The following is a 21,769-nucleotide window of genomic DNA, read 5'->3' on the forward strand; positions in this document are numbered from 1 at the left end:
ATTCCCTCAAATTGATAATAGCTGGTGTTTTCTTCGAAGCCAAGCTTTCAATTTCTCGTTGCTTAGAACTAACTTCGTCCTAAGGCTCTAGAAACAGGTTGAAGACTCTGGCAGTGACCGCTTTATTCTTTTTTTCTCTAAAGCCATCCCCCGCTTGAAACATTCTTTTATATCAAGATTTAAAGAAGAAATTAATACCAAATACTCCCATCGCTTAAAAAAAAAGTTTTTGCTATGCCAATTTGAAAGATCCAATCAATCATCAATCAGTTATTCCGACCTGGACTGCAGACTTCGTTTCCCAAAGAATAGTGTGACTTCAACAGACCGCATGGTCTATTAAACATGTCAAGCAAAACTTTTGGAACTGTGTGTGTGTGTGTGTGCAAATGTGTAGGAACAGGGAGCTTCCAGCAGTCGTACGAGGCAGTAATTCATGCTGAATAATTAAATCTAGTTGTGTCTTTCTTTTCATTTCAGGAGTACTGATTTTCCTTCCTGTTTGTAATACTAAGATTTTTCTGAGTTGCAGAACCTTTTGTCTGCTCTGAAAACAGTTTTCGTAAGGAGTTTCTTAATACTGCGTAAATCGCCCTGAGTAAATGATGTATTCTCTCTCTCTCTCTCTGATACCTGTGGGCATTCCTTTTCTATCAGGAATTGTCAAATGTTCCGCGCAATCATGGTAACACTCATATAGGTCTATTTTAAATCTCTCTCTCTCCAGCAAAAACTCCCCATCTCTTGAAGCGGGTGACTTCAGAAATAAGTAAGGTACCTCTCGTGCTCTGTGTTAAAAGTTTACAATTCTTTCAGTTTCATATACATCTTGACAGTCTAGCGTAGAGGGGTCCTTTCTGGCGTTGTGTCACAAGGCATTTTCAGTTTTCAGGGACTGAAACCCCACGGAGTAAAGCCATCATGGCTTTAACCCCATCATGTGACTGCCAACATTCATATTCATGCATCATTTTCACAGTTCCTTCTGCTTTCATTGCATTGCCTTTTCTTTCTTTTTTTTTTTTTTTTTTTTTTTTTACTGAAATCTAGGTGTTCTGCGAAGTTTACACCACAGAACTATGCATTTCGATTGAAAGCCTTCAACCCTGATTACTGGTGAATGTGGAGAGTTGGAGTGGAATGGAGTAAGGATTTTAGGCCAAAGGCCAAGCAGTGGGACTTATGAGGTCATTCAGCGCTGAAAGGGAAATTGAGAGTAGAAAGGTTTGAAAGGTGTAACAGGAGGAAAACTTCGCAGATGCGCGATAGGAGAGGATTGAGGAAAGTAAGATGGAAGAAAGAGAATATAAAAAAAATATGAAAGAAGATACAGTTAAAGGAATGAAAGGGGTTGCAACTAGGGTCTAAGGAAGGGACGCTACACACAACCTTAAGTAATGCGTACAGTGCACCGCAGGAATAGGCAGTTGTGGAAACGATGTTGTCTCACCTTTGCAATAATCTCGTTAACCAAATATGTTTATACCTTTCTTATCTCCATATACTTTGGAGCCCTTTAAACACAGGATTCACATTTGACTGGTTTGAGTCAAACGTGGGGCAAGGATTCATTCAAATATTCAAATTGTGACCTTTTTTTTTTAAGAGTTTGCAACGCGACAACTTCTGCAAATCTCCGTCTGGTCTTCAGGTTCTGAAATCGTCATGTCTGTGTATCTATCTATCTATCTATCTGTCTATATATTTACATACATACTTATACATAATAATATATATATATATATATATATATATATATATATATATATATATATATATATATATATATATATATATATATATATATTTATATATATATATATAATATTTATATACATATATATATATATATATATATATATATATATATATATATATATATATATATATTTTATATATGTGTGTGTGTGTGTGTGTGTGTGTACGCCAGCTTACAGTTACACCTGCCTGTAGGCTTAATTTTAATCAGTGAACTTCAACGAACTTCCTAAAGCATGCAGAATAACAAGTAATATAAAATTAACTCCTTTGAAAAGTAGCGCCATTATATACATAAGAAAAGTTCCTTATAAAAAGCGAAAGAATATTAAACATAAATATTCAAATATTTAAGCGTAGAAGCTTCACAGAGCATCCAAGTATTCAATATTGAAGTTAACAGTTGTGCAGCGTAAGCTGATAACACGAAATGAATAATGAAATTTGTATGAAAAAAAAAAAGTAAAAAATGCGCCGAAGTTTCCTGGGCGCAATCGAGTTTTCTGTACAGCCGCTATAGCGTATAATCAAGGCCACCGAAACTGAATCTATCTTTCGGTGGTCTCGGTATGACGCTGTATGAACCGTGGCCCATGGAACTTTAACCACGGCCCGGTGTTGGCCTATCCTAATCGTTGCCAGAAGCACAATTATGGCTAACTTTAACCTTAAATAAAATAAAAACTACTGAGGCTAGAGGGCTGCAATTTGGTATGTTTGGCGATTGGAAGGTGGATGATCAACATTTTAATTTGCAGCCCTCTAGCCTCAGTAGTTTTTAAGATCTGAGGGCGGACAGAAAAAGTGCGGACAGAATCGACTGCGGACGGACAGACAAACCCGGCACAATAGTTTTCTTTTACAGAAAACTAAAAATAAGTGATTTAATCACACAACTCCTATGACTTTGAAAACCAGTCATTTGCATGACCGGTGAAAATATTTCGGAAGTTCTTTGCAGATCAAAGGCAAACTCGCCCTTGGCGTTTTCACATCAAATGGTCGATGTGCGTGTAACTTACTACATCGATTTCAATTCTTTTGTAAGTCTACGAGTTGTAATACTGCATACTATATATATATATATATATATATATATATATATATATATATATATATATATATATATATATATATATATGTATATATTATATTCCATGGGTAAAATTGCTCTCTCCATGAGAATTAGTAGCCTTAGCATCAGCGTCCATTTTTATTTAATTTTTCAAGAATCTTTTCCATAAGTAGGCCTATGTAATCTATCATTTTTTTAAAAAGCCTTCCTAGTATCTTGTCCATCTCACGAGCGTCCGTATGTAAAGGCCTAAAGGCCTATCCAAATGGTTTCTTTTCCACCACATACATTTAAGTACACTGGCTTGTTGGGGGAGGGTGGGGAAGTTGGCCAGACAGTCTAGCTTGAGTCTAGTTTTTTTTTTTTTTTGCCATTCTCCCCACTTGGCGCCACCGAAAACCTAACGTTCATTTGTTCTCATTGCAAGGCTCTCTCTCTCTCTCTCTCTCTCTCTCTCTCTCTCTCTCTCTCTCTCTCTCTCTCTGGAAGTGTCTTTCCGTCTCTTTTTCTCCCCCTCTAGAAGTGAAACTCTCTCTCTCTCTCTCTCTCTCTCTCTCTCTCTCTCTCTCTCTCTCTTTGTCTTCGGCCTTGACATCGCAACGGTAAATATCAATTTTCTAAACGCGGACGCATTTTGCAGTTAGCCCTCCCGATCACGCAAAGCCGGTTTACAAGATGAAGGAATGAGGGAAAGTGAATAACAACAGGAAGAAGTGAAAAATGAAAATAAAAATGAATAATTAAACCGATTCAGCTAAGCTAATGAATACCCCTACAAAATGGTAAGACTATAGAATAAGCTGGATAGTATAACTAGACTTTGTGAGATGTTGAGCCTAACAGGTTAGGTTAGGAAACCTGAACCCCTTATCCTGCCCAGACCCGAGAAAAGAGAACTACATAAAATAGAAATAGGAATACTAAGCAGACTTACCTTAAGGGAAGTTAGGAAGAAGTAGGGAAATCAGAGTAAGAGGGTGACTTCCAAAACACTGAATAGAAAGTGAGTTGTTTTTGTTTCGTGATCAGTCAAATGAACTTCACCAAAAGACGATCTTTCAATTATTATTATTATTATTATTATTATTATTATTATTATTATTATTATTATTATTATTATTATTATTAATGAGTATTTTTTACTTCTTATTCATGCAGTATAAGAGTATGAATATGGCATTCAGTATACACCAAAGACCCCTGAAAAACATACATGAAAAAAGTTTTGCCAAAAAATACGAAAACTAACAGTCGCTCAAAGGAGCGAGAACCGGTGCTGGCACAAGGCCCTTTAACAAACGCTGAGTCATGGTGGTGAAACCTCGACCAAGCGTTGGGTAGGCAAAGTTAACCAAACGTTCAAATGATACGATATATAAACGTTCATTAACTTCAAATTAAACAAACGTTTCTCTTTAGATCTGAAACGTTTTTTGTTTATAGAAAATTAAGTGGTATTTAAGACATTACGAACAAATTCTCCCCAACCCCCCTCCCTCCCTAGTACCACCCCACCCACCCACCCACCCAACGCAGACTCTGGCACTCCCCCAATGGGTGGGCGTTGACGATTTTGGCTACCCCTCTGGCGAACTTGCCATGGGCACCCCAAGTTTCATGACTGTGCATGAAAACGTGCATGAGCACAGTTTACAGGAAGGTGTGTGTTCACATGTGCAATGGCTATTTATAAACCGTTCAGTTCCACTGCTTGTTCTGGCCTATATATTATGTTAGGTCTTTTAGTGACATAAATGGTTTACTTTATGCATCCATTTGGTGAATGTTTTGTTACACATTTTCCAGTCATTCTAAACGTTCTTCTTAATGTGGAGTTGCTGTTGATGCGGTTTTTATGTGGCTTAGAATTGTTACGTTCAAGGTAGATTTTTGTACACATTGTCCTTGGTTCTCTAAACCTAGACACATGCAGACATTCACACGCACACCTATACATACACACACACACAAAACACACACATACATATATATATATATATATATATATATATATATATATATATATATATATATATATATACAATATATATATTATATATATATATATATATATATATATATATATATATATATATATATATATAAAATTAGGTAGATAGATATATAGAATTTATGAATTTATATATATATATATATATATATATATATATATATATATATATATAAAATATAGATAGATATATATATATATATATATATATATATATATATATATATATTACCCGTGTTAACAGCAAATAGCTTTTCCTGTACTATTGTACTATTTCCTTCTACATTCTAAGACGACTTCGCTCTCTGCGCCTATCCCCAAGTAAGCGAAAACAGCTTATAGGACGCGTCAATGGTACCTCTCTCTTCCACACACTCTCCCTCTCTCTCTTTCTCTCCGTGACGACAAGTGTTTACGTCCCGTTGGTAGCAACATGAACTACATAAGGTCACTGGCCTCATGTCACTGCGGTAGATCAAAGCTCCGTGACACTTTGCGCAATGTTATTGCGGGAGCTTTTGATACGCAGTAGCGAGCCTTTGCAAAGCATCGGTCTAATTTTTCCCCGTAGGATTGTGTCGTCCCTGACGGAGTGTGCGCCTAGGCCTACTGCTTTAAGATAGGCCTTTTAAACGCGTCGCTTCCTCTTTAAAAGAAGAAGAGTCCTCCGGCGCAGAGAAGGACAACATTTCGATCCTTTTGGCAAGTTTTCCATCGGGCGATCGATCTCGGCTTGTCTTCGCGGGCTTTCAAAACAAACATTGGGGGAAATGCAGCCTCTCTTCTCTACACTGTTACCAGGAAGCGTCCGTCGCTGAGATAGAAATTGTAGGGTGAGAAAAAAGGAGGTTTTCGATACGTACCTTTTAAAATGGAGGCAGGGATATAATCCAGTAAGAAAATCACAATGTAAGCGTACGCAATCGTGCACTCACTACTGCCCGCACCAACTTACGTGCACACAACACCAAATACCGAGTATGCGCTCAGTTGGCCTCAACAGGGGCGGAATGGTGTGAGTGGTGGCGCATGCGCCTCTCTCTCTCTCTCTCTCTCTCTCTCTCTCTCTCTCTCGCTAGTCCCAAAACAATTCTTTTGATTCACTGGCTTCCAAAACGTATGCTTTATCTATCTGTCATTTCATTAAGCAAATGAATCAACTTCCTTTGACCTTTTCCGAGACTATAAATATATTACTGTAATTCTGTTGGCTTGCATTGTGAGCGCAGGGCATACTTACGAACATACTCAAACATATTTATACGCTTGGTATGTTTATAATATATATATATATATATATATATATATATATATATATATATATATATATATATATATATATATATATATATATATATATATATATATGCCTCTAGAAATACATAAAAATCTTCACTTTCAAAAGGAACCTTAGCCTCTCTCGCTGCTAAATAAATAATTCTTCGGCCATCCACGAACATTTTGACTCTCTCTCTCTCTCTCTCTCTCTCTCTCTCTCTCTCTCTCTCTCTCTCTCTCTCTCTCTCTCTCTGTTCCGTTATTCCTGTTGTTTTCATTTCTTCTTCTTCTTCTTCTTCTTCTTCTTCTTCTTCTTCTTCTTCTTCTTCTTCTTCTTCTTCATAGCGTAAGGAGGCCGGGCGCAAATAAGTCTAGAACCTGGAAGCCTTAGCAATGCTTGCGAGATCAAATTACAGTAAATTACAGTTCCATTTACAGACTTACAAAGAAAGGGTTGATACTTCGAATGGTATAGTTTCTCTCTCTCTCTCTCTCTCTCTCTCTCTCTCTCTCTCTCTCTCTCTCTCTCTCTCTCTCTCTCATTCACAAATTGATTTCACTCGAAAAGGAAGTTCCCTAGTCCTATAAAAATTGTCATTGTTTACGTTTTAACAATTGTTTATTTCACCCAATGATTGTTAATGGCTATTGAAAGTGATTTTGCGATACTCATCATTAAGAAAAAGAGATTCCTCAGCAACTTTAGATGTTATTTAAGTAATCTTTTCCCTGCCACGCCTTATCTGTTATCGCCGGTAGCGATATAATCTCAAAAGGATTTGGTGGCAGAGTGCTTGCTGGTTCGTCCTCGTTTCCTGGCGTTAATATTAATTTGGTAATGACGGAAAAGTGTTTTGCTCTGCTAATTAATGTTGTTAGTATAACTGACGTGAGTTTTTTTTTTTATTTTTGTGATATTGTTGTTATTTTTCATTACATTATTGCACTACAAGACCGAACCTGATGTTAGAAATTGATGCGTTCAAGCATAAGCTATTTGTTACAACTATTGCCCGGAACTTTTGACAATTCTTGATAGAAATGGAATAGCCACAGGTATTACAGAGAGAGAGAGAGAGAGAATTTTAAATAGGCCCATATTGGTGTTACATTGGTGCCCGGAACTTTTGACAATTCTTGATAGAAATTTTGACAAGAGAGAGAGAGAGAATTTTAAATAGGCCCATATTGATAGACAATTGATAGAAATAGAAGGCCGACAGGTATTACAGAGAGAGAGAGAGAGAGAGAGAGAGAGAGAGAGAGAGAGAGAGAGAGAGAGATTTAACATAGATCTCTATTGGTGCTATAATGGTGCCCGGAAGTTTTGAGAATTCTTGATAAAAATGGAAGCCTACAGGTATGAGAGAGAGAGAGAGAGATTTTAAAATAGACTTACATTGGCCTACATTTAACTGTATGGGTTTTTTTTACAATTCTTGATAGAAATGGGAAGCCCACGGGTATGAGAGAGAGAGAGAGAGAGAGAGAGAGAGAGAGAGAGAGAGAGAGATTTTAAAATAGACCTACATTGGTTTATATTTCACTGGATGGTTTTCTTGACAATTCTTGATAGAAATGGAAGGCCCACAGGTATAAAAGAGAGAGAGAGAGAGAGAGAGAGAGAGAGAGAGAGAGAGAGAGAGAGAGAGAGAGAGAGAGAGATTTTGAAACAGACCTACATTGGTCTACACTTCACTGGATGGCTTTTTGATATAACCTGTCCACTCTGACTGGCACAGAGAGAGAGAGCAACGTGATGATAAGATTTGGGAAAGGCGAGAGGAGATAAGCGAGCAGAAGGAAGGGCCCTTTGTTGTGTAAAGTGCAAGCAAGCATTCCTTTAAAGCGGGGTTGTTTGAACTATATATAGAGCGCGAGTTTTAAAGCTTATGCTCTCTTGGCGCGATATGATGTCCCCCGCCCCGAAAATAGAGTCTTTTGTGGAGAGCGAAGCAAATGGAACATAGTCCTAATCGGAATCCATTTGTTAAGAATATTTAGTTTCTTCAGTGAATTATTATTATTATTATATTATTATTATTATTATTATTATTATTATTATTATTATTATTATTATTATTATTATTATTATTAAAATAGTCTTTTGTGGAGGGTGAAGCAAATGGAACATAGTCCTATTCGGAATCTATTTGTTAAGAATATTTAGTTTCTTTAGTGAATTATTATTATTATTATTATTATTATTATTATTATTATTATTCTTATTATTATTATTATTATTATTATTATTCAGAAGACGAACTCTACTCTTATGGAACAAGCTACAGAGAAATACGGAAAGAAGAGATCACTTATTAAAAAAGAAAAAAAATTAAATTGATAAAAATGTAAGTATATTATTAAAATACCAGGAGAATTGTATTAGGGTAATAATGCATTGCATCTTCGTTTGAACTTCTGAAGTTCCAATTGCACGACAACCTCAGTGGGGAGACTTCTATCCACAGTCCAGCGGTGTGAGGAATAAAGGGCCGCTGGAACTTTGGAGAAGTTCGACAGCGAGGCTAAACATTTATTCCATATTGGTGCTGCTGCTCAGCAAATCTGGTTTCTCTCGTCAGGGAAAGAAAATAAAGCAACATCTTTGTCATAACAGTAATTCGTCGGTCAAGGAAACAAACATATATTGGTTTAGAGAATAAAAAAAATGTCTAATAGTCTCACTGTGCCTCTCAGCAACCTCAAAATACCTCCGTAATGGGTTAGTGCCGTCAGTGCACCTCATGCGGTGCACTGTAGGCATTACTTAAGGTTCTTTGCAGCGTGCCTTCCCTAGACCCCTAGCTGCAACCCTTTTCGTTCTTTTTACTGTACCTCCTTTCAGATTCTCTTTCTTCCATCTTACTTTCCACCCTCTCCTGACAATTGATTCTCAGTGCAACTGCTTTGAGGCTTTCCTCCTGTTACACCTTTCAGACCTTTTCCTGTCAATTTGCGTTTCAGCACTGAATGACCTCATTGGTCCCAGTGCTTGGCCTTTGGCCTAAATTCTATATTCAGTTTAGTTCAATTCAACCTCCTCAAAATAACCTCGCAAATTGAGTGAGACCATGAGTTTAATGAATGAACTCATTGATAAAATTCGACAAAGGTGTCGAATAGACATTTTCTCTCGACATCGACCCGTCGAAGGATAAAAATAGTAAATGTGAAGAGCTGCGGAGATGATACGAAAAGCAATGGCCTGTTGTGACAGAGGAATGCAATGGCTAAAGATAACGACATGAAATCATCTCCCATTTCGTGCGTGAGTTCATCAAGTCATTGGAATTAGTTAAAGGTATTGTTTTTTCCTTTACTAAGATTTTTTTATTTATATTTTTTGCATTTGTTTCATACGAAATAATTTTGTGAATTCACGAACTTGTCTGCTTATTTAATTTGATGTTGGAAATACACGTTTATAGTCAGAAAACATGGAGGCTTGTCTTAAAATAACATATGATATATACATATACGCATATATATAAATAAATATATATATATATATATATATATATATATATATATATATATATATATATATATATATATATATATATATATATATTTACGTGATACAGGTTTGGCTCCACAGAAATATAAGAGTGTAGTCACTGCCACATTCATCACTGAATAGCTGAATCTCGACACTAAACATTAACATCAACCCGTAACACATAGATACACAAAAAGCTCACCAGTATTGCGTCAATTCCCTCACGCTCAATGTACCTCTGTATTGAAACAACTCTTGTTTGGTGTCAGTCCGCCTTCTTCCAACTCTTGTCAGTTATTCTCAATTTTTATCGACATAAACTCTCATATTTTGAGTTTTCCCAACAGGTCCAAACCACTTGCACGGACTTTAATCTTCATTCTCACCTATTTTTACATTTCATGAGTCGAAGATTTTTCTTCACTAAACAGATTATTTCTCGCAGCTTCAGCAATTTTATTTTTTCACATTCTATGTAATTTATCAACCTTTCAATCTTCTCATTGACCTTGTCATTAAACCCATTAGTCTTCCTATTAACTCTGTCCATGAACCTTTCAATCTTCCCATTAACCCTGTCCTTGAACCTAGCAATCTTTTAATTAATTATGTACTTGAACGTTTCAGTCTTCCCATTAACCCTATCCTTGAACCTAGCAATCTTTTCGTTAATTATGTCGTTGAACCTTTCAGTCTTCCCATTGACCCTGCCCTTGAACCTAGCAATCTTTTCTTTAATAATGTCCTTGAACCTTTCAGTTCTTCCACTAATAATGTCCTTAAATACCTACCAATCGTCCCATTAATGGTGTAATTGAACCTCTTAGTCTTCTCATTGTCCCCATCATTGAACGTATCAATATTCCCACTCACCCTGCTATCAGTCTTCTCATTAATGCTGTCTGTAAACCTATCAATCTTCCCGGAACATTTGAGTCTTCCCATTAACCTCGTCCTTGAACCTTTTAATCTTCCCACGGGTGCCTATCACTTCTTTATCAAACAGCCGCAGCACATTTGTCATTCACCCTTATCTTGATTGCATTCTCAGACATCTTGTGAATCCTTCTGCTCCAGCTTAAGATAGGCAACGTTCTTTATACTTATATCATCATGTACAGAGTTAATGAACTGCCTTAGCTATGATATATTATTAAGATAAACACCAAAGAGAAATTAATCAACACTATCTCACCATTTACGCAATTTACTGTACACAGCAAGTAAAAAAAATAGTAAATAATATGTTCACGAGATATTCTTATAAACATGTGCCATAATTATATTGCCAACAGAAACGTCGGGTGTATATATCTGGAATGAAAAAAATATCATGCAAGTTCTATAGTTCTTGCTGATGCGGATGTTTGAGTCACATTCGCCAAGATTATTGATTGCCCACTTAAGTAAATTACTGCACTGGGAATGCAATGTGAGCAAGGTTTTGCGAAACTAGTTTACAGTATTTTATCAGTGATTTGTTCTTACATGATAATACGATAAAGAATAACCTTCATCAACATAATATCCAGTGATCAAGACTGACTATTCTGTAGACCTGCTGTAGACCTAAAGGGGTGACTTCCTCCTCCAGTAAGGGGACCTCATAACTTGTTAAAAAATGATTTATTGTGGTTTGAACACGTGGAGAGAACAGATGACAGTCGAAAAGGTAAATAATGCGTGATTAGACAGTTTTTTTTCTTTTTGTTTTCTGAAAAGAAAACTATTGTGCCGGCTTTGTCTGTCCGTCCGCACTTTTTTCCGTCCCCGCTTTTTCTGCCCGCCCTCAGATCTTAAAAACTACTGAGGCTAGAGGGCTGCAAATTGGTATGTTGATCATCCACCCTCCAATCATCAGAGATACCTAGTTGCAGCCCTCTAGCCTCCGTAGTTTTCATTTTATTTAAGGTCTAAGTTCTAAGTTAGCCATAATCATGCTTTTAGCAAGTATATAGGACAGGCCACCACCTGGCCGTGGTTAAAGATTCGCGGGCCGCGGCTCATACAGCATTATACCGAGACCACCGAAAGATAGATCTATTTTCGGTGGCCTTGATTATACCCAGTAGCGGTTGTACAGGAAACTCGATTTCGCCGAGGAAATTTCGGCGCAATTTTTACTTGTTAGTTTACGAACTCGCAGAACTCTAAATTTCTCTAATGCTCTGTTATGTTCTTTCGTGCCGCCACAGAATTTCATTGCTAAAATTCACTTACGAAATTATTCTCGAAAGGTAGTCTTATAGTTTCATTTCATTTAACATAGAGGCATAATGAGTTCGCTAATTAATTTTTTCGGTAAAATGCTTTCAAATAATTTTTTCAGTGTGAGATAAAATCAATGAAAATTTCTTTGCAGTATCGTAAATTTAGGACTCTGTTGAATGTTCTTCTTGGTTCTTAGCCACGTAAAAATAAATCTAATCCTTCGGGCCAGCCCTAGGAGAGCTGTTAATCAGCTCAGTGGTCTGGTTAAACTAAGATATACTTAACTTTGCAGTGAAAGAGACCTATGTTAAAACAGTCTCCCATAAACACACGGCTTCTTGAAAGAAAGCGTCCTCTTTGTAGAAAACGAACAAAATTATATAGCTATAACTGTAATATTAGTTAACTTTGCGCTCGGGAATTTTAGAAATCGCCTCTATTGTATCCATTGACGGGAAAGCCGTTGGGGCTAAGTACATATTAGTCGTGGACTTAATTTAAAATCAGATATATACACCAGCATTATGTGTACATATCTGTGTTGGGTATATCCCCAAGGAACTGCTGTTTATATAATTGTGCTAACTTCACTCAGCAAATGCTACTTACAAGTGATAACGAGTCATAATATGGCGATAAGACTCATCATTGAATGTTGGAGTTTAAGTGAACATCTCTGGAAGGTTAGGAAGTTGGCTCCGTAGGTGCACCTCACGCTTTGCGCTGTAGGCATTCCTTAAGGGGTCTTTGGAGCGTCCCTTCAGCCCCTAACTGTAATCTGTCTCATTCCTTTTACTGTACCTCCGTTCGTTATCTCTTTCTTCTGTCTTACTTTTCAGCCTCTCTTAACAATTGTTTCATAGTGCAACTGCGGGGTTTTCGTCTTGTTAAACTTCAAAAACTTTCTTTACTCTCAATTTCCCTTTTAGAGCTGAATGATCTCGTGGGTCCCAGCCTTTGGCCTTTGGCCTAAATTCTATATTCCAATTCCAGTTCCAATACTGCTGGAAGTTCGGGTACCTACTCAAGAAATGAAAAAATTCATCATTGCATATTTCATTTGTTTATATATATATATATATATATATATATATATATATATATATATATATATATATATATATATATATATATATATACTTCACCAGCTAGATCATAGGAATATGTAATTTATTGCACCTCATAGCTACTCCCACACTGTGTTTAGGTAAGCAATGTAGACGATGTGTCTTTTAAACTATAAACAGCATCTGTTTCAGATACAAAGACTAAATTCACTGAGTTAATTTCAACTTGCTAAAATATGCTTTCACGGCAGCAGCATCTTGCTTAGTTGTTATTTTGTTTTATAAAGACCGAAATAACTTTTCCTCGTGGAACCTCCTCAAAAGATCTCGCCATTTTAAGGTTTATTGTAACTGTTCAACTGAAGACTACTACCGCTCCCCTCTGGTTCGGTAAATATCAGTTTACGTGTGCAAAATGAGCGCCGTGTTTAGTACCAGTCCCCTGGGGGTGAACTTAAAAACATAAAAAATTACTGTAAATATCACAAACGCGAAACAAAAAGCACAAACACAAACAAAAACGTAAGCAAAAGGCGGTAAATATTACGATAACCGGCTGGTGGGAACCAGGCCGCGGTAGTAGGCTTTAGTTTTACCGTATATTTCCCAAGTACGAGCTCACTTCCTCCAAGTATCACTATTATTGTTCAGTGTATTGATTCTCAGTCTATGAGGAAAAATGCATGGGTGCACAATTAGGCGAAATTAGAACAGTTTAGTTACAGCTTTTGTTGGATAACTCCTTTAGTTACCCATATTTTAAATAATAGAAAATGTACCATTTTCTCAAGTTACAGAAAAAGGAGTAGCATCTTTTAAGGGAGACTAAATCTTTTTCAACATCTTTATCTTGACTGTAAGCCGCATGTATATTTTGAATGATATTGAATCACTGAGTAATTATTCATGACTTGGTTCATATCTAAGCGAAGTCAACGGACCTTTGGTCATTCTAAGCAAGAGCTCCGCGCGGAGATATAGTTTAATAATGAAAATTTTCAACTGAACAATGTAGGAAAGGGTGTTTATACATATATGATGCAATACAGGTGAGATAACTCGAGAAATTTAACGAAATAATGTGAGATATTCACCGTATTTTTTTATATCTTTTACGCAGAAAAGCTCCTTTGGACACCATGTCTAGTGCTAACTCTTCGGGGATGAGTGTGAACACAGACAAAAGACGATAAATTTCTCACATTATTTCGGTAAATTTCTCGAGTTATCTCTCCTATACTGCACCATATACACCCTTTTCCATATTTTTCGGTCAAATAGCTTCATTAGTAAACGATATTTTCGTGTGGAGCTCTTATTCAGAATTTCCAGATCTTTTTCCAAGGACTAGGCCTACTGCCCTCATTTGAATTGTACATTCTCAAATTTTTATCTCTACAGCTAATTTCAAGACTTAGGCTAATACTCCTGGCCTTTTTTTTTAATTATTCTCTTGTGTTGATTACGATACGGTTTTAAAGTACGATCTTGTAATTTAGCAGTAAATGAGAATATGAGTAAAGGAGAACGTCTGCTTAGGACTCCTTATTGAGTGGCAGTCATGTGTTATTGATCACTGTCCTTGATTTAAGTCATATCTAAACATCAGTCATCTTCAGCTTCTTTTTTGCTACATATTTGGTGCATGAAACATTACTGTGCTATGAATATCAGTCTTATTTTGTCTGGATATCTATACCCATTACAGAAAAATTCAACATACTATAATGTCTTGTTCCCCATGACAATACATATTTTGATCATTGATTATTATCACACCTTATCTGGAATATCCATCATGTCTGTGCTTAGCCATTCATTCATTGTATTTCCTAAAGAGCCCTGTGCATTTTTCATTTAAACCTAACATCCTGCGTCTTATTAGTCATTTGAAATGCTCACTTACGTGTTTCTAGTGTTTAACAATTTTCACATCCTTCGTAACCCGAGATGTGAGGAAGAAGTATGCGTAGAGACTGGACACTTGAATTGGACACAGACACTTTACTACACTTCCTTTCATATTCTTTCTTCCACCTGACACTCCCCACCCTCCTAACAGTTGTTTCATAGTGCAACTGGGAATTTTTCCTTCTGTTAAACCTTTCACACCTTTTTACTCTCCGTTTCAGCGATGAATGACCTTATATGTCCCAGTGCTTGGCCTTTAACCTAAATGTTATGTTCCATTCCTAATCTGTTAGGCAATCTTGGGACCGGATGAAGACTTGCACACATTGGCAATTACGATGAGATTTTCAAAAACCTCGTGTTATATCTAGAAAGCTAAGAAAGAAGTGTAAACGTTGAGATTTAGCTTTGATTCCTTGAAGAGTCAATTTCATACTTTTCTGCTGGAAGCCATGTGTGCAAGCCACAATTTTTGTTTGAGTGCAACTATACAAATGGAGTGTGTATGCAGCTGCTTAGTATAGGGTTGACGTTTTGAATTACAGATTAAGACTTCGACATTTGCAGTGCAAATTGGCATGTCAGATTACTTCTTTAAATTATCAAAAAGGGGTCATGGTGTTTGCACAGGTCAATAAAGGCAACAAAACTGGGCTATTTGACAGGTCTCAGTCCAAAAATACACCACCTGAGACAGGTTCTTGGTACAAAATAGGCATGAATTAGAGAATCCTTCACCTTAAACCAAGTCTCGTCAGGTTCTGAGGTTAGCGACCTCTCAAGGACCTAATTCACTCGGTATTGGTGCACTGTCTGTACCTCCAAGGAAGCTTGTTTCATGTTATTAAATAAATCACATGACTGACGGTGATATCCACGAGATTATTGTTAGGAATCAGTTAGAGAGGCAAAGACATTTGTCCTTATGAAACATTTGGTCTACGTTCTTCAGAAAAGGTTATGATAACTGGGAATAGGAGTAACCATGGTCTAAGAAATAGACCATGTGTTTAACCACTTCATTTTCCCCTAGGAAAACAGCATTCTTGGTATAACCAATAGACTAGGGGGTTATTTATACGGCTGAAAGACTGTACTGTCAGGTTTATCTGCTCAAACTACAGTAGGGCAGATGATGAAAATACCAAGGAGAAAAGAAAGCAAGAGATAACTGGCAAATGCAATCTCCAGTCAGCCGTGTTTAACTGGCAAATAGAGTCTCCAGTCAGCCTTGCTTGACTGGCAAATACAGTCTGCAGTCAGCCGTGCTTAATTGAGTTCATGCATGACAATGAAGCTGGCTGCGTTAATGAATGTGTGGAAGAAGTTACTTCAAAATAGTGACGTCATACAAGCCGAGACATCTGATTTCCAAATACTTTGCAACAAAAGTTGCAGAATGCTGAGGGATATCCTAGTTCTCATATGTTCTCAGAGGATAACATAGTTCAAGGCTTATAGGACAAGGCCCTTCTCAACTTAGAGGATATGCAATTTCATACCTTTTCCCTATGCTTTCCAAGAATGCGCTGTAGTAGTTCAGATCCTTCAACTTTCAGCAAATATATGACCTGCCAGACTTGTTCTTGTGAGCGAAGACCAATGAAGGCTTATATTAACCCTTAGCCCTTCGTCTGTCTGTTTTTATGCAAGTGCAGGTTGTTTTACTTCCTTCTTACCTAAGCTGAAATTGTAGAGATTTCCTAAGCTGAGTTTGGTGCCATAGAGGGCAAATAATAAGTTAGGTTTGGAAACTCTCACTGTTGTCAAATATTAATTCTTATGTCAGACAACACCAGTCTCTAAAGAGGCTTGCTTGAGACTCTCTCTCTCTCTCTCTCTCTCTCTCTCTCTCTCTCTCTCTCTCTCTATATATATATATATATATATATATATATATATATATATATATATATATATATATATATTATATGTGTATTTTTGCATCAGATTTTCCCATTACAGGGTTATTTGTGAAAACCATTGAGTTCTAACGTCCTCTCCACTTTCTGCTTGTATTCTCTTTTGGTCTTGGTCTTCATTTATCCCCTTTCCGTGACCTTCTGACCATTCCCTACTGGTCTTCGTCCTGCTGCTTCAACATCTGCTACTTCTGTGAGTAACTCTTCTTCACCTATTCTCATCACGTGCCCAAACCATCTCAGTATTTGAGATATCACTCTACCTCCCAGTCTGTAGACACATCTCCCCCTAGCTGCATCTACTTTTTAGCCTTTTACTTTATCTCCATTCCCACTCCCTTTCTTCAGTCTTGCCGTCCAACACCTCTAACGCTCCTCCTTGGTGCAACTGTGGTGTTCTCCTCCAGTGCCACCTTTTCTGGGTCTCTTTATCTTGCTGTCCAACCACTCCAACGCCCTCTTATCACCGTCTTTGGCGCCGAATGGCCGAAAGTGCCCCAGTGCGTGGCTTGACAGCATAAAATGTCTTAAATTCAGTATAATCTACACTACTGTAATATGATCTACTGCATTCCAACTGTGATCTCAGTTTTTCATAGTAACCCACTTCGAAAAGCATATCCATTTTCTCTGTAAGTCATCACGTTTCACTTGCACAGAGCAAGCACAGTCTTTTTTATACACGTCGAATTTTGCTGTTTTCCTCTTCCTTACTTGCTTATCTTATATAAAATTTTGTAATCCGGCCCATTTCTTGTGTTATAACATCTATTGCATTTGATACATAACGCTAGCCTCACGTCTGCACAGTCCGTGGTTCTGTTCCCAGCTGTGGAAGTCAAAGAAGAGGGCATGGAATAGCAACCTCAGCCTACAGACTTGCTAAGAGCTGGAAGGCTCTCCCATTCTAGCCCCAACCCCTCAAGAGCGGGTAACTGCTTTTTGTTTAACATTATAGTTTTGTCCCTTCTGCGTGAGTAAATTTTTAACGTTCACAAAATATTAAGCCGCAAATACCCACTCAATATCGAATACACTATACCTAGGGAATAACATACAAAAGGGATAGTATGATAAGTACATCTGCCTAGGCAACGATTCGAGCCAGCCTCTCTTGGCTGGATACACAGAGAGCAGAGACTTATCCACTCGGACTGGCCAGGGTACAGTGAATTCGATGCTGAAGGCTAATTTGGGCTAACGTTTGTATACACACACACATATATATATTATATATATATATATATATATATATATATATATATATATATATATATATATGTATATGTGTGTGTGTGTGTGTGTGTGTGTGTGTGTGTGTGTGTGTGTGTGTAGAGAGAGAGAGAGCATTTGCAAAAAGAGTAGGAGTTTAGTCAGTGACTGAATGTGAGATAAAATGGGATATATTGACAATCTAGCAGTAATTTCAATCCATTACTTTGAGGAGCACAAGAGGTCGTACTGGAGAAGGGGTTAAATGTAGAATGCATGGTTAATAATAATAATAATAATAATAATAATAATAATAATAAGCAAATAGGTCTAAGGATACAAGATTCAAATGGTCAAGTACTGTCGTTATAAACGGTCGTTGGTCATGCTTGTAACCTGTTACGACAACTGGACATAATTTCCTTCAGTCTACCTGCTGAGGACCACATTCAGAAATGGTGTCCAGTCGTATAATAATACAATAATTATTCATCATGAAAAATCAATATATGATTAAATGAATGAAAGATCGTATGATGACGATCAACAGTTAATTCTGTGGGAATGATTTACGTGGTCGGTCAATTAATGAAGTCTTTTGACAGTTCTGTCTCCTGTAGTAAAACTATAAAATTAATCGTGCGTCCGGCAGCGTCACCTCATCTCCTACGCCTGTGGTCGTATCTCTCTCTCTCTCTCTCTCTCTCTCTCTCTCTCTCTCTCTCTCTTCAGAACCTCCGGACTCTTATTCGTGTTGCCGCTGCCTGGCTCAGCTCAGCGGCTCAGCCTGACAGACAGTCAGTCGTTTCACGCCATTGACGTCGAAAGGTCGCACGAACGAGCTCGGCGACCCCGGACCGCCTCGTGTTGCGATTACGCCCAAAGGAATCCCGGTGAAAATCGCGTAGGGCGTCGCCATTGCCCCCGTAGGAAGTGGTGCCATCCCCTAGGGAATGCGAGAACCCCCTCGAAGGGCGAAGTGAGAGAGAAAACGTTGTGAAATCCGAAGGAGAGGAGGGGCGAGGCGGGAATCGGGATCCGTAGTAACTATACAGTGTTAGTGGTGGAAAACGTTACTGAGTCACACACACACACTCACTCACTCACTCCCTCACTCACACTCACCTCTGCTGCTGCTTCTTCTTCTTCTTGTACGTCACACGGGAAGATGGAATGTTAATTTATTTCCACACAGTCCACTTCGGTGAGTAATGCTGAGCGTTTTTTTCATGAATCGTAATTCATTTTTTGCCCGTCATTCAGTTTCCATGTAATCTTAGCCTGACGTGAAATGGGCGTGTTTTTTTTTTCCTTGTAGCCTGCTAAGCCTAAGGCGTTTTCAATTAGAGCTTATTTTTTTTAACAAGCGGCTTGTGAGTGATACTGTTTGTGTATGTTTGTGTGTTTTGGCAAATGATTGTTTTCTGATATATTGATTTTATTGGATAATTTCATCACATTACCCATTTGACCAAAGGTATTTTTTTAAAATGTCCCGTACTGTTATTGTAAAGATTTTTTTTTTTTTATTCACACAAATGGCTGAACTTTTCTTTCTTCTTTCTTGAGATTAGCATTGGAAAATTTGCTTTCGTAGTTTGTTTTAATTATTAAGGAATCGGTTTCAGTACTTAATCGAAATTGGGAAAATTGTCACAAACGACTGTAGTGAATTTCAACCCGTGCAGCATATTATTATTATTATTATTATTATTATTATTATTATCATTATTATTATTATTATCTAATCACGGAGCACGTGATCTACCGTAGCTGACATTTATATTTTTTAAGGGAATATTTTGTCCACGTAGGCGACGGCTGTTCGATTTAATTACAAAATTCATGCCTTAAGAACAGGTAGCTTAAATGTGAGTGTAATTGAACGTAATGTAATGCATCAGTGCTGATGTTAGCTCGATTTTAGCTTTATATTCAATATATTATTGCTGCTGGTTGCATTAATTTTGTTACATGCTAGTACGGGGTCATGCTGAAACAAAAAAAAAAAAAAAAACTTTAAGTAGCCCAGGTTGTTTTCTGGTTAGGCTGATTAACAAATTGCAGTATGCGTAAATTGAGGTAGGCCTGATATATAGTTTGCAGCAGATTTCGGGAAACTAAGTTAGATTGAGGTTATTTATAGCAGTCTTTCCTCGTGAATGAAATTTAAAGGTGGGAGCCGTCCTTTGAATCACTTTAATGTCCCAGCGCTCACAATTTAGGCTTGTCACTATCCTGGCAGACGTAGGCCTAATGCATTCGAAGTGCTTATTAATGAGGGTCACATTAATATATGCTTTGACAGCCATTCATCATTAGTCAGAAAGTATATAGGCCTAATATATGTACTATTTCCATTCTTCGACAGTTCACATTAAAACATTCCTTGCTTCATTTTACTGGTTTCCTTTTTCCTCCATAACCTGACTCTTCCACCAGTTTAATTTCAACTTTCTCACCTTGCTCAGACTTTCAAACTTTTTCACCAAGACAGCAGTTTCTCATCACTGTCCCCAGTCAGTATTTTATCAGCTGCAACTTCAGCTTCTCCACGCGCCATTCATGAGTCATTTTCTTATCCCACAGCTTTGAGCCTACGTCTACTGGTGTTTTGACTTACCACTACACCTCGTCCTTGAAGATTTTAAACAGTTTTCCCCTTCACTTTCAGACTTCTTTGTTCTTATGTATAATTTCCCTGGTAAATTCTTAGTCTCCTTTGTGAGTTTTGCCCTCGTACTAAGGAACAGTTATTCCTCTCTTCCATTCACTCAGAACCTTTCCTACCTGAAATATACCTTAGTCACCTTGGTCAGCCACTCGCCACGACTTTCAATCCCTTCAACTCTTTGTGCTTTTCAATTTTTTCAATCTCTAAATTGGTTTCTTTATGTCCTTGGCAGTATCTTTCACAAGCATTCTCAAACATAGGCCTACACTAACACTTCCTCTTATACTCAGCTCAGCCTCTCTTCATTCTTCTACTTTTATCAAGTGGTGACAGTACTCACTCCATCGACCCGGGACTGCATTCTATCCTGACATTATCTCAACGTATCCATCCTCCTTTATTCCAGCACACGTCCTTCCCTTGCGTTGCAATTACCTCTCAGTCTCCCAGTTGACGCTATCAAGCACTCTCGTAGAAGAAGAACTATCTTGATATATTATGGACACTGGAGCGTCATCATGATGAAAACCTTTTGAGAAAGATGACCATCGTTTGACTCATTATCAGATTGTGGTATTTATCTCTCTATTTTCTTTCGTTAAACCTTCAGCTGAAAACCCTATCGGACAGATCCCGTAGGGGGAGTAGTGCTTGTCAGTGTACCTCATGCGGTGCACTGTAGGCATTACATGAGGTTCTTTGCAGCGTTCCTTCAGCCCCTGGCTGCAACTTCTTTCATTCCTTTTACCGTGCCTGTGTTCATATTCTATTTCTTCCATCTGACTTTCCACCCTCTCCTAACAGTTGTTGCATAGTGCAACCGCGAGGTTTTCCTCCTGTTACACCTTTCAGACATTCTTTACTTTTAATTTCCTTTTCAACTCTGAATGACCTCATCATAGGTCCCAGCGCTTGGCCTCAATTCTGTATTCTATTCTATTGTGTTCTATTTTATTCAGTCCTTCATTTTAGAACTGTTTCGTGTTTCTGGTCCGCTAGACCGACTGAACTAGACCGACCTCAAGACGCAACCTCGTCGGTGTCCTGAGATGCAATCTTGGCGCCTCATCTTTTCAACGATTAGATTATCTGGCGTCTCCGCCATGCTCTTTTAGAGCACGAAAGTCCTCTGAGGAGGCCGCCACGAA

General features: G+C 37.7%; 1 protein-coding gene across 1 annotated transcript in view; it reads left to right on the forward strand.

The window, feature by feature from the left end:
- The first annotated feature begins 18,698 nt into the window (after positions 1-18,698).
- Positions 18,699-21,769, forward strand: part of LOC136842874 (serine-rich adhesin for platelets-like) — a 118,303-nt gene continuing 115,232 nt past the window's right edge. Inside the window, exon 1 of the mRNA XM_067110766.1 lies at positions 18,699-19,151. The gene's annotated coding sequence lies outside the window, so the exon portion shown is untranslated. The remainder of the gene's footprint in view (positions 19,152-21,769) is intronic.

The sequence above is a fragment of the Macrobrachium rosenbergii genome, chromosome 10 (genome assembly GCF_040412425.1).
Source record: "Macrobrachium rosenbergii isolate ZJJX-2024 chromosome 10, ASM4041242v1, whole genome shotgun sequence".
In the NCBI taxonomy this organism is placed as follows: Eukaryota; Metazoa; Arthropoda; class Malacostraca; order Decapoda; family Palaemonidae; genus Macrobrachium; species Macrobrachium rosenbergii.